Genomic DNA, 12,697 nt, shown 5'->3' on the forward strand with positions numbered 1-12,697 from the left:
CAACTTTGAGGCAACCTGTTTCATAGCAAAGTGCTGAGATGACCACATGACTTTCAAACAATGTATCCTTTTCCAGTGACTCCAGGTAGCTTGTTCTTCACCTCTGCTCTTAATGTCAAATGCATGCAAATGTATATCCATGCGTGACTCATATCCCCTGCCCCCAGTGCTCTCTAACCTGTACTATCTCCTCTCATTTCTTTAGCTCCCTGTCTGTTTCCATTCCTCTGTGCTCCAGACACACTGCTTTCTCCAAACTGCAAGCTGTTTGCTCCTTCATTACTTCATTACTTCACTCTCTCATTCCTCTTCTTCCCAGTGTCTCTCACAGGAGGACTACAGTGGGTTTTCATTACTCAGCAAGCCAATCTTAATCAGAGTGTCCTTTGTGTGCTCTCATTAGCTCAAACGCACATAGTCCCAAACAGATGAATCCAGGTGAACTGCAAGAAGAAGAAAAGAAGAAGAGAGAGAGAGTGTGTGTGTGTGTGTGTGTGTGTGTGTGTGTGTGTGTGTGTGTGTGTGTGTGTGTGTGTGTGTGTGTGTGTGTGTGTGTGTGCGTGTCTGCAGTCAGATCCCACATTTAACAGTATTTGGCCTGCTGGCTCCATGGAACAAACTACAAGATTTCTGATTGCACCAATGTATGAATAGCACAAATAATAGTCCCGTGTATTCACTGCTAGTAAGTGGGTGTCATGTGCCCTGCTCCTTTTTCTACACAATGAAGTATTTACAATAGTGCACATCAGAATATGTGGGAAATGTCTGACAGTTGTCTGAGAAATTGTCCAAAGTTCGTGTGCGAACACACCTTAACAGGGTGGCTCATACTAGAATAAGCAGTGAGACATCGCACATATTATAATATATAATGTGGAATATGTTGTCTTTTCCCCGAAACCCATTAAGTTGTAGTTGCTATCTTGCTTATCTGCAGTGGGCCTGTGGGAGAGCAAAGCTGCCACACAGAATACCAAGTATGAGTACATGCATATTTACACTTCTCGTTGTTTTCTGTTTGCAAAGAAGCATCATTGTGGAGGCTTATAGTTGAATCAGGGAGATGATTTCAAAGGCTGTATCTTTATACATGCATTGTTTTGAGGCTGAGTTAGCTGTAGCACAGTGTCTTTGTGTTTGTGCTGTGTTTGTGTTTGTGTGCGTGTGTATGTGTTTATTTGATTACTTTTGTCTACTTAGCAATTAATTTGGGAGAATATAAAGTACTTTTTTTCTTGCATGTGCCTCAGAGACCTCGCAGTGTTTGATTGTCTTGAAAATGAACTCCAATGCACACACAAATACACACACACACATATGAATTTTATCTCCCCTTGTTTGGAACCTCCAGAGAAGAGACAGTCTGTAGCTGGCTACCACCTTACCACTGAGACAGAATCTTGTTTAGCATTTAGATTGGCCTGATCAACCACCAGTTAGCCACTGTGTGTGTGTGCGCGTCTATGTGTGTAGGCATCTATGAATGTGTGCACCAGTACATATGAAAATGCATAGGCTGCTCTGTTTTGTGTGCATGTGTGTGTATGTGTCAACACGTGTCTGCACACCTTTGTGCGACAACTTTTGCTTATATATTGCACAGCGGGTGATTGGTTTTTGTGTGTATGTGCACATGTGTGCATGTGTGTGATGAGCCATGCCTCACAGCACTTGGTGAGCACTCCAGGCCAAGGTTGCCAATGAGACTTAGTGAGGCAGTGAGCCGGGGTCACACAAAGTTACACATTAATCTTTTAGAGGAAAACTTGGCACCACCATCACCAGAGTGCACCACAGCTTTACCGCACAAGAAATCCCCAGCACTATCTACCTTAATCCTGCTCATACCTGCAGGTGAAAAGCTAAAATAAAATATAATAATCATAACCATAACACTGTGCAAATTAAAAGAAAACAATTTTATGTGTTTTTTAAAAACTTTTTTTTCAGGGAGTACATATATGTTCGCTATGATCATCCCTTGTGTGTCTGATGTACAAGGGGAATATGGCGGTGCTTTTCTCCAATCCATAATTGATGGGGGATTTCAATAACACTCAATCACTCAGCTGTATTTAAGGGAGGAGGTTTGTAAAGGTTAATGGGATTCTGACTACAGGCATGCACATGCACACACATGCAGGGTTAAATTGAGTGTGTGTGTTCTCGGCTTGTGTACATTAAAGTTAAAACCCCATAATTTAAGATTAAAAACATCATCTGTATGTGTCCAAGCACATTGCACCAACCTGCAGTTGGCCACACACTATTTGTCATAATACCACTGGGTGTTTATGTGAGTATCTGTCCGTGCACGTGAGTGGCACTGCCTCTCACCTCTCTTCTACCCCGAGTTCAACCAGAGTTCACAGTCTCCCCTACGCCACTTAATGCGTGTGCTGAGGAAGAGAAAGGGAGACACGGAGATACTGTGTCTGCGTCTGTCTTCCGTTCATGCCTCGAGTCTCCCCAAAAGCCACTTACGTGCTCACAAAGTTATAACTGTGTGGAAAGAGACAATTAGCGTGTGTACGTGTGTTCACTGTTGTGTTTATGTCCTGCCCAGGAGTGCGTGTCGGCGTTTGTGACAGATGTCCGGTCTCTGAAGACCTGAGGTTCTGCGATATTGTTGCCCCTGAGCGTCTGTTTTATAGCTCACTATGACATTATGGTTTCAGCTCTATTTCCCTCTATTACACAGCTGACGGATGTGCGGTGTTTGACAAATTACATTAGCTTCTTTTAATACTCCTCCAGAAGAGTTCCACGTGCTTACTACAAAGCAACCGTCCAACTTCTGTCCTGTCGTTCGTGTAATGCTTTGCCACTGGGTGATTGTGAGCCAGCCAGGAAAGATGAGTATGATGCATTTACTCTGTGTGCACACATGTGTGTATCGGGCTTAAATAATTCAGCCCAGAGGTGGTGTGCTGGTAATGGTGTGCCCAAAGTGAGCCCGTCTTTCTCTTCCTTTCAGGAAAACACACATCACCACAGTCACAGCGATGTGCACCTGTTGTGGTCTGTGGGGAAGAAGGCAGTTGTGTGTTGATGTTCATGTGACGGTAGCAGTGTGCAAACAGGACGGAGAGCTAAAGCAGATTTGACAGGCTGTCCACAGCACTAACGCCACAAATGGCTGCTTGGATGGAAATATCTTCATCATCCCAAACAAATAGGCTGTCCCTCATTCCTGCAAAAACTCCTGCAGTGAATCTTGCAGGTAGACACCTTTTTTTTCTTTCTCCCAAACCATCACTTTTGTTTCCATGATCTCTGTTCCTCTAGAGTGAGAGAAACCCCACATTCTGCACATGCATGTGTGGAAAAATAAGTGTATGTGTGGGGGAGATCATAAGTGAGGCAGACACGTGGCCTTTGTTTGAAAAATGAAACCGCTCTCAGCTGTATAATATTACAGCAATAGAACGGCAATCAGACGTTAATTGAATCTGGGCTATGACTTTTCTGTGTTCTTACTCAGCTGAGCGTCTCTCCAATTTTCCCTTTCTGTCTGTCTCCCTCCCACTCTCCTCCGTTTCAGTGACTCTTATTTTCTCATTTTTCCTGTATCACCAGCTAGCTCACTTTCTAACTATCCCAAACATGTATCTCCTGCATCCTGGCCCTATCTCATTTGAACTAATATTGCAACATTAAGCGTGGTCCCCTCTGCTGTTTCACTTATACCAGTCACATTTCATTAAAAGGCCCTTTGGTGAAATGTCACCATCTCAACTACCCTTTGACGTGGGCCACTGATTTCAGAATCTGGACCGATGGGTGTCTTTGTGCATGTAAGTGTCCTCCCATGCATGTCATGGAATCTGCACACTTTCATACTGTCTGTTGCTCTGCGTCTGCATGCCTGTGTGTTCATTTATTCATTCTCACACTAAAGCTAACACTACTTATTACACGACAATATGCGTATGTGTGTGCGTGCGCGTGTGCTTCTCCTCCTTCACGAAAGCGGAGACTATCTATTCAGCCTGACCTTTTCCTTAATTGCTTAGTTTGGGTTCTGTCGCAGCTCATTTCAGGAATAGCGGTCTCCCTAAAATGACTTCTGACTCCCAATTGTCTCCGGCAAAACCTCACTTTACCTGTCGCAGGAGACATCCCAAAGACCCAGGTTTGAGCAGAGATGCAAAGGCACACATGTACACCGGGAAAACCGGGAAAGTAAGGCAATTTGTTTTTACTGTCACTCAAGGTCATTTGAAAGTATCGATCATGGAGAATGGGGTTTTATGTCATATCTGCATCCTTCTTTATGTTTCATTATGTTTCGGTAGCTAGTACACCTTCAGTATCTATGCTTTGTCATTTGTACGTTGTCTATTTTCTTATTATCCCTCTTTCATATGCTCCTTTAAGGAGTCACCATAACAGATCCCCAGTATCTTCCTCAGTCACACCAACCCTCTGCATGACCTCCCTCACTACATCCATGAATCTTCTCTGTGGTCTTCCTGTTCTCACCCTCTTCATCATCTTGCCACCTCTGAACCTGCCTTCCTCTTCTGTTCCTTTGTCTTTGGCCAACAGTAGTAGTTTGCTACTAGTAGTAGCTTTGAAACAGATCGCTGATAATAAGCTGGATGGTCCATGTTTTCCAAATATGAGGTGATTTGATTGTTAATGATCTCGTACCACAAAATCACAGATAGTCTTCGTCTTCTTTCTCTTTTTCAGAGCTATTTTCTGGATTTAATGCATTTGAGTTACTCCTGTTTTACAACCTTTGCGGCAAAGGGTAGCTTTACAGTGCAGGTAGTCAATGCTGAATTTGCATTGGCATTGGTGATGGAATTTATAGATTCATGCATACTAAACAAAGGCAAATGAGATGTGCTTTTAAGAGTTTAATCAATGCCGGGAGAGCAACGTTAAAAATCTAATTCTAATCAGTTAGTTTAATTTAGCATCAATGCATAAAATGTGGTGCAATTAAAGGGCAGCGTAGACTAAACAGGCAAAGTTTATCTGGAGGTGATTAACTGAATGCAGTTTTTCATTATTCAAATCTTTGAGATATTTGGGTTAGTGTTCTGCTGAATCTTGCCATTTTTGCATGAGGTCTAGGAGACTTTTTTTCCCTTTGAAAAACGACTTGGAGGAGCAAGTAGTAATTTCTTTAACTGCTCAGACACTACAAGAATGAATGTGTACTCTAATAAGGACACATTTTCAGGCTAGTAGAAGAGATATTTTGAAAATGGCAGACTGATATGGGCCAAGTGCTATGGTCAGTTTAGTGAGAAGAAAAGAAGAAAAATTTGAGATTGTCTTGTTTCTCTGTGTTATTCCGTTTGCTTCAAATTGAAGAGGCAACTGTTTCCTCGATCCCATCATCTAATAAAGGGAATCTAAAACCACTGCTTCTCCTTCTTAGCGCACACGGTAGACTAATCAGCTTGCACTTTATTAACCTTGTTAGGTGCACCTGTAGCGTACTAACTCCAGCTCTTGGCACAGTTGCCAGCATTCAAACCAAAGCACTCCACAAAGCTGGGAAATAATGGTGCAGGTTGATTATAGGGTTCATCTGAAAGACATTAATCAGATGAAGTATGATCTAAATCTGTAGTTTATTTGTATAAATTGTTTAATGTTTACATTTGTGCTTAATTAACTGGTTGATTTTATTAGATATTTAAAGCTGGCCTTTAAGATTGTACTTGTAGTCTGAGCAGAATGTGTTCTCAAAGAACTACAAAGCACTATCTCGGACATATTGTCTGGGCTCTAGTTGACTTCTCTAAATGAGCATTTCGGCGCTGCCAGCCTACCTAGGCTTTCCTCACTATCTCGTCTCTTCCTTTTTCTCTGTCTAGCTGACAGTCTAATTGTCATGTGGGCAGCCTCTGCTGCATGGATTTAGTGTCGCGCTTGCCTTAATTTAATTGAAAAGCTGCGGAAAGGAAGGAGGAGGGAAAGGAGGGTGGGGATGAAAAACAGATAAATAAAAAGTGGAACCAATCTTTGCCGGGTGCGCTGGGCGGTAAAATGGCTGTGTGTGGTGAATAATGCATGGGGGAGATGGATAGGTCTGTGTGGTTAGAGCCCAGGACTGCTGGCGCTTCATTACTGAGGTGTTTGTATGCTGATGCTGTGATGCTGGTTTCTTCGCTCTGTGACAGAAAAGTGGCTGCAGAGGTGGCACCTCCCTAAGCTATTGCATATTTTGTCATTTATCCCCTCTTTAGGCTTTTTTTCCTCACTCTTCTGTAAATTTTAACACTTCATTTCCCACAATATTCTTCACTCTTGCCTTATATGCCTTAATTATTACCTCATATGCTCAGATGGTCACACGCACGCACACACAGACACACATGTACACAAAAACAGAGCTAGTTTATGGGAAAAACAACCTCTGGGAAGAAAGAAAAGTTCATGCCAGCCAGTAATGATCCTTCCGCAGGTTCACCTACGGAAACCTTGTTACGACTTTTACTTCCTCTAGATAGTCAAGTTTGATCGTCAAAAGTTCTCCTTTGACACATGCTGCTCCTGTTCTGTTTGTCCTACAGCTCTTCTATAACAGTCTCTATACATTATTATTTCTGCTGTAGAGGTTCAATAACAACTGGTTGGTATGTTTGTTTTAGCTTTAACCACAAAGGGTGTGGGACATCCCGCTTTTTAACCAAAAACATGTTTATATACCTAAACGTAACCTTATTAACTTAAAAAAGCTTTGCCAGGCAGGTTTTGAAATCTTGTCTCGTGGTTGGGTTTGGTTGTAGTTTTTTTCTTCTTCACAGGAAAATTGCATTGAAGTTTGATGAGAGTGCATTAGCAAATATATGCTGAAGATTTTAGGTTCTCTAAGACCAAAGATGCTTGAAAAGGAGTAAAATGAAACAGTGATGTAGCAAAAAATATTGCTACATCAGTGTAGTATATAATAATATTGTATTATATACTAATATATACTAGTGTAGTATGTAATAAGAGTGTGTTGTCTACTTTAAAGAGAAAGAAGAGAGCTGAATTGTTCTTGATAATTAGATCCACTGGAGCATTGGATTGTGGTTTTTTTCCTTTACATGATGCAATGATATTAAAGCACAAACAAAAATCAATCATCAAAAACATATTTTAACGCTCTCCGATATTAATATGAATACCACCCAGTGATTTAATTTATAGCAAACTACTGTACAAAGAAAGCAGGTGCTGTGTTCTGTTTGTACTCACTTTGTTTTCAGTACTGTGACTGTTACATTTGAGCAGGGAATGCTGCATGTTAGTCAGACAAAGTAAACACCTCACAATGCAGAAGGTACTCTGGAGATTTTTGTTGTTTTGAAAATCCAGGAGACGGGCGAGGTTGCGTTGCTGTTGTTGTCTGTCTCCCACCTTTTCTGCCTTTTTTCACATGAAAGAAAAGCAAAGATGTAAATGCAAATATAGGGGAGGATGTCACTTTACCTCAAGCTCTGATTGCAGAGATTTTGATTTTAATTATCTTGAGGCCGACAGCGCGTTACGTAGCTATCAATAGATAGAGCAAACGTGGAAAAACAAGTCGAAATTTTCCCCAGTGGTTACTCCCGGAGTAGAAAAACAGTGCAATATGATTACCCCGTACGCAATATCAACCCTTATGCACTCATGTTACTTTGACTTACAAAAAAAGAAGAAGAAAAAGAAGAAAACGAACAACTCAATTCTGTCTTGTAGCTGTGGTGGGATTTTGTGAGAACCTATTGGTATGCTATGTCGAAGCAGCAGGTATCTGTAAGGACAGGCTTATGGTGTTCCAGCATCCTGTAATGTATTCCTTTTCATTATATTCAATCTCCCAGCCTGCTCTCATCAGTGGATCAGGAGTGTGCCGTCTTGGAGGCATACTGAGATATAATTACTTTCTAACTCGTGAAGAGCAGAGAAAGAGAGTGGCAAAGAGGCAGGGGGAGGATGGAGGAATGAACAATGAAGTTTAATTATGCTTTATGGCAACAATTATGGAAAGAAAACAGTAAGTCAATAGGCAGAAACACTGTCTCATTTTCTCTGCTGAGGTGGACTGGGTTTTCCACGGGACCCGAGGCAAACCAAAATAAGAAACAGTCAAGAGGAAACAGAGAAAAGAGGGAGAACTATGCGGGATCGTATTTATTAAAGAAACAGGAGAACTGGTGCAAACTCCATCTGCAATCCCCCCACTGCTCCTCCGTACTTCCTCATGCAAACCAAGAGCACTGCTTTTGTTAACCTTCCTGCCTTCTTGGGACCTTTTTGTGCCACTGCTATGTGTTAAATGGCTGCCATTTCCACTGTGTTCAGTGGAATATAACCAAACTTGCCACAGGATAGTTTTTACCTGTCAATGTTAATATTCCAGTGTGAATTCCTTAAATCAGCCTAAAATGGCTGAGCAGCAGAAATCCCCACACCCATCACCCTGGGGACCATTTTCTGCCCATTGACTTCCATTATAAACGCTATTTTTCAACCCCAAATTATCATCATATGATTTTATTTTTTCTTCTTTTCTTGGATGTCAATGAAGACTCAGGGCCTTGAAGTTTTAATTTTTAAATTGCAAAAAAAATGCAAAAAAAATAATGGCAGGTCAAAATGTATGTTGGTGCCAATCTTTGGTCCATCTAAAGGCCTACTTATAATGACAATCACATATTACTTCAACTGGTTTTTTGTGGAAATATTTAGTTTCGTTTTTTGGTTTTTGGGGCTTATAACACAGGGCGCTCATGTAATAACACTGGGATTTGAAGGGTTAAAACAACGAAAATATAATTAAAACTTTACATGAATATTTCAGGGAGAAGTAGTTTTACAAGGTTGGCTAATTTAAAGTGGAATAAAATATGGATATATGGTCTTTTTATGGCGTGGCTGAGAATGGTCCCTAGGGTGATGGGTGTGAGTTTTTTAAAGGATGGCAGGAGGGTTAATTGCACCCTTTGCAGGAAATTAGGAGACCATAGTGGACTTCACTTGTAGTCTCTCCACCTTGACACCTCGTAGGTGTGCAGTTTTGCCCTGCTCTGAGAATTCAAGGAGCTCCACATGCTGCATAAATCCTGCCACTTATTTCCAGAGCGCTGGGATCACTGGGTCACATTTGCAGTGTTGCCTACATACAAAGTCGCCCACACAAGTACACAAGCACACTGTGCGCTCACACACACAGACAAACACTCGCTCAGTCAAAGGTAGATTAATTAAAGGGAACAGTCTAATTAGTGCCATTAAGGAAGGAATAATAGAGAGGCTTGTACATGGGGATAAGAACAGAGGCAGGCTGTCAGTGTGTTTACACACACACACACACACACACACACACACACACACACACACACACACACACACACACACACACACACACACACACACGCAGACATTCTAGGACACAAATCCCCATCTCTCCTACATGACTTTTCCATTTTATTGATGCCCTTAAGAATAAATAGTGCATCAATTTGTTTGCTGGTGTTTACCTGTGTTGAATCAATAATGCACTATGTAACACATTTGAGAGGGCACAACTCTTTTTCTTTTTCGCTCCATTGTTCACCATCGTGCCTCTTTTGTGTCGGACCAGAGCAGACAAAAGTGGACACAGCTGAATTTTTCAATTGCCCAAAAATGCCTCGTGGACTGTTGAACTCAAGCGCCAAGGAGCCAATCAGTAAGATGGTTTCCAAATGCAAATATACAGTTCAGACTGCACAAAAGTACACACGAATACATGCGCACGCACACACACACACACACACACACACACACACACACACACACACACACACACACACACACACACACACACACACCTGGGGTTACAAGAGGCAAAATTTATACAAAAAGTAAGATGCCTTGTAGCAGAAAAACCTCTGAACGCCCTCCTCTTTCTTTTTCCTCCCCCTTCATACTCTCATAGAGGCAGACATGAAAAAACAGAGCGTCTCTCTCTCTCTCACACACACACACACACACACTGCTGATTTTATGCTAAAGACTGCATAAATATGAATCAGGGGTGACAATGGCGTGCAGAGTGGAGCCCTGTGCATCCTATTTTCATCATTTACCTCAGGCTAAATGGATTTGGAACACTGTTGGATGGCTCACCTCTCACATCGGTTTGCCTGCTTAAATGTGAAAAATGGTACAGTTCCAAACTCAACCTTACTTCCTTTCATTTTCCCCCCATTCTCTCACTCGCCTCCGCTCCAGCACTTACTACCACCGATTCAAGGACTCTTTGGGAAGAAAAAAAGATGACCAAAAAAAATTGCAGAGGTATTATCACTAAAGTAATATGCATTCGCGCCGACGGAGGTGGTTGATGTGCACACATTTCACTTGCAAATGGAGTAGAAACGGCATTAACTGTTACAAAGTGACAAAAGTGGCTAAAAAAGTTTTTTTTTTCCTAGTTTCATGGTTACTCGTAAAAGAAAAGTTGTTTGCAGTAACACCGTATTAAAATGTTTTTTTACCTAAATTAATGAAATAATTTTTTGAGGAATGTTTTGGTTTTTGCTGATTTATTTGGAGTCTAACATGTTTGTCTCCGAGCTTCACCGCAGTGCAGTGAAGGTGACTTTAAGTTAATGTTTAGAAAAAACCTTTAACGTCTTCCTTAGTCATCTTCCCCTCACCTGCGTCTGTGGGAGTGTTTTTGTCGTTCTCACCTCCTCGTTTTCACTAACCTCTTCTATGCGCTTGTCCTTTGTTGCAACTCTTTACCCTTTCTCCAAGGTCCTCTATTTCTCTCCATGACTCCTTCTCCTTCACTCCCTGCTGATGGTAACATGTTTATCCATTATTGATATTCTGACTGGGCTCACTTCCCGCCCCCCTGTTGCCCCACTTTCCTCCAGCCTGCCCTACTTCACCAGAGTCCTCATGAGACACACACACACAAATGTGCAAGTTTGTGTGTGAGACAAAAGTTGTGATAACCTTGAGTGTTTGTTGAGGGGTGTGTGCTTGCGCGCGCCTGTGTGTGCGTTCAAGCCAGTCAGACAGAAACAGGGAGACTAAGTGAGAGTCCACAGGCAGCAAGAGCAGAGTTCCTATATTTAGGTCCATATAAGAGACTGTTCCCGGCATCCAACTGTGCATACACAAGTCTCAGTAATACATTATTCTCTCAGGTATTTCATCTGTGACCCTGCAGCTCTGTGGTGCCGTCTCCGTGTGCCTTGTGTGCACATACATGCAGTTTCACATACATTAAAAACAGCATTTTCCCCCTAAAAAAGCCTTTCACAATTTTTAAAGTTCTTTCTCCTGTTTGTTTGCTTTTTTTAAATTTATCTGTGAGATTTATGTTACGTGATGAACAAAAAATGGCTTTCAGTAGACTTTGTGAAGCTTTTGAAACATCAACACATCTTTGGGGGTTTACTGCAATTAACAGTTGGCTACCTTTTCCTTTTATACTCATGGGTCTATGTGCAATGGCTGTGTGTGCGTGTGGATCACGGGAAAATGAGAAAAACATATGAACATACATCATGCAACACGGATATACACACATACTGACTGACGTGTGTGCGTTCATACTCACCCACTCCGAGGCCTTTGATAAGCCAGACTGTGGAGTGTATTAACTTTATGATTCTTTGAAGAGAAAACATAAAAATGTTTGTTTTGCTTGGAGCAAAAGGTTTGTTTGTAGCTGTCACTGGATTTGGCTCATTTGGGCCCTCCCAGTTGTGGGCTGTTTTTGAAGCTCTTATCAAATAAAGATTTCACAGCTTCTGCTTTTCTCTAGCAGCAGATTGGCGTTAAGCTCTATTGAATCATCTTCCACTTTTATGTACATAAGCTTTGTGGTGATGTGTTCATTCGTCTAAGTCTGGTCTCCTTGAATGTCCTCTGTAAGACTACATTTGCACTTGAGTATTTGCTGAATAGATTAGTAATATTAGTGCATGCCACACACACACACACACACACACACACACACACACACACACACACACACACACACACACACACACACACATACACACACACACACACACACACACACACACACACACACGCCTCAAAAAGATCTTGTAAGTATATGCAGAAAAAAGGAAGGGGGCAAATACCTAATGTGTGTGTACAAATTTTTCCCTCATGCTGACTTTTAATTGTTCAGTGCTTCTGAGAGTGTGTGTTCAGTCCAAAGCAATTGATCTGCAGAGTAATGATTGGTGAATAGTCCGAGGTCTTCAGAATCACGGTCTGAAACTTTTTATAATTACCTCTGGGAGCACTGGCAATGATGACGGGAGTAGGAGACAGAGTGAGAGCAAATATGTGCAAAGCACACACATGTGAGGCTCATCTCATGGCAGTAAGAGGTTTCAGAGATTCTTGAGAGCAGATGGGTTTGTTGCCCATTTGTTTGTCTGACTGAAAGAATACACTGATCCCCACTGTGAAAGAAAAGCTCAAAACTCAACAGGCCATCGCATGGTAAATCAATTACTACCTTTGAAATGTTTTAATATTCTTTCCAGTTGGGTATGGGTAAAAATATAAATATAAATAAAATTTAAATTTCTTTGAAAAAAATAAAGAAAGCATGACTTCTAAATATTCTGCAGAAGCCCTGCAACACACTGTTCAGTGTGTCTAATGACAGCTGGGATAGGCTCCAGCCCCCCACAGCCTTGAACTGGATCAGCGGTAGAAGATTGAGAAGAACAGG

This window comes from Rhamphochromis sp. 'chilingali' (assembly GCF_963969265.1).
Source record: "Rhamphochromis sp. 'chilingali' genome assembly, chromosome: 16".
Classification (NCBI taxonomy): domain Eukaryota; kingdom Metazoa; phylum Chordata; class Actinopteri; order Cichliformes; family Cichlidae; genus Rhamphochromis; species Rhamphochromis sp. 'chilingali'.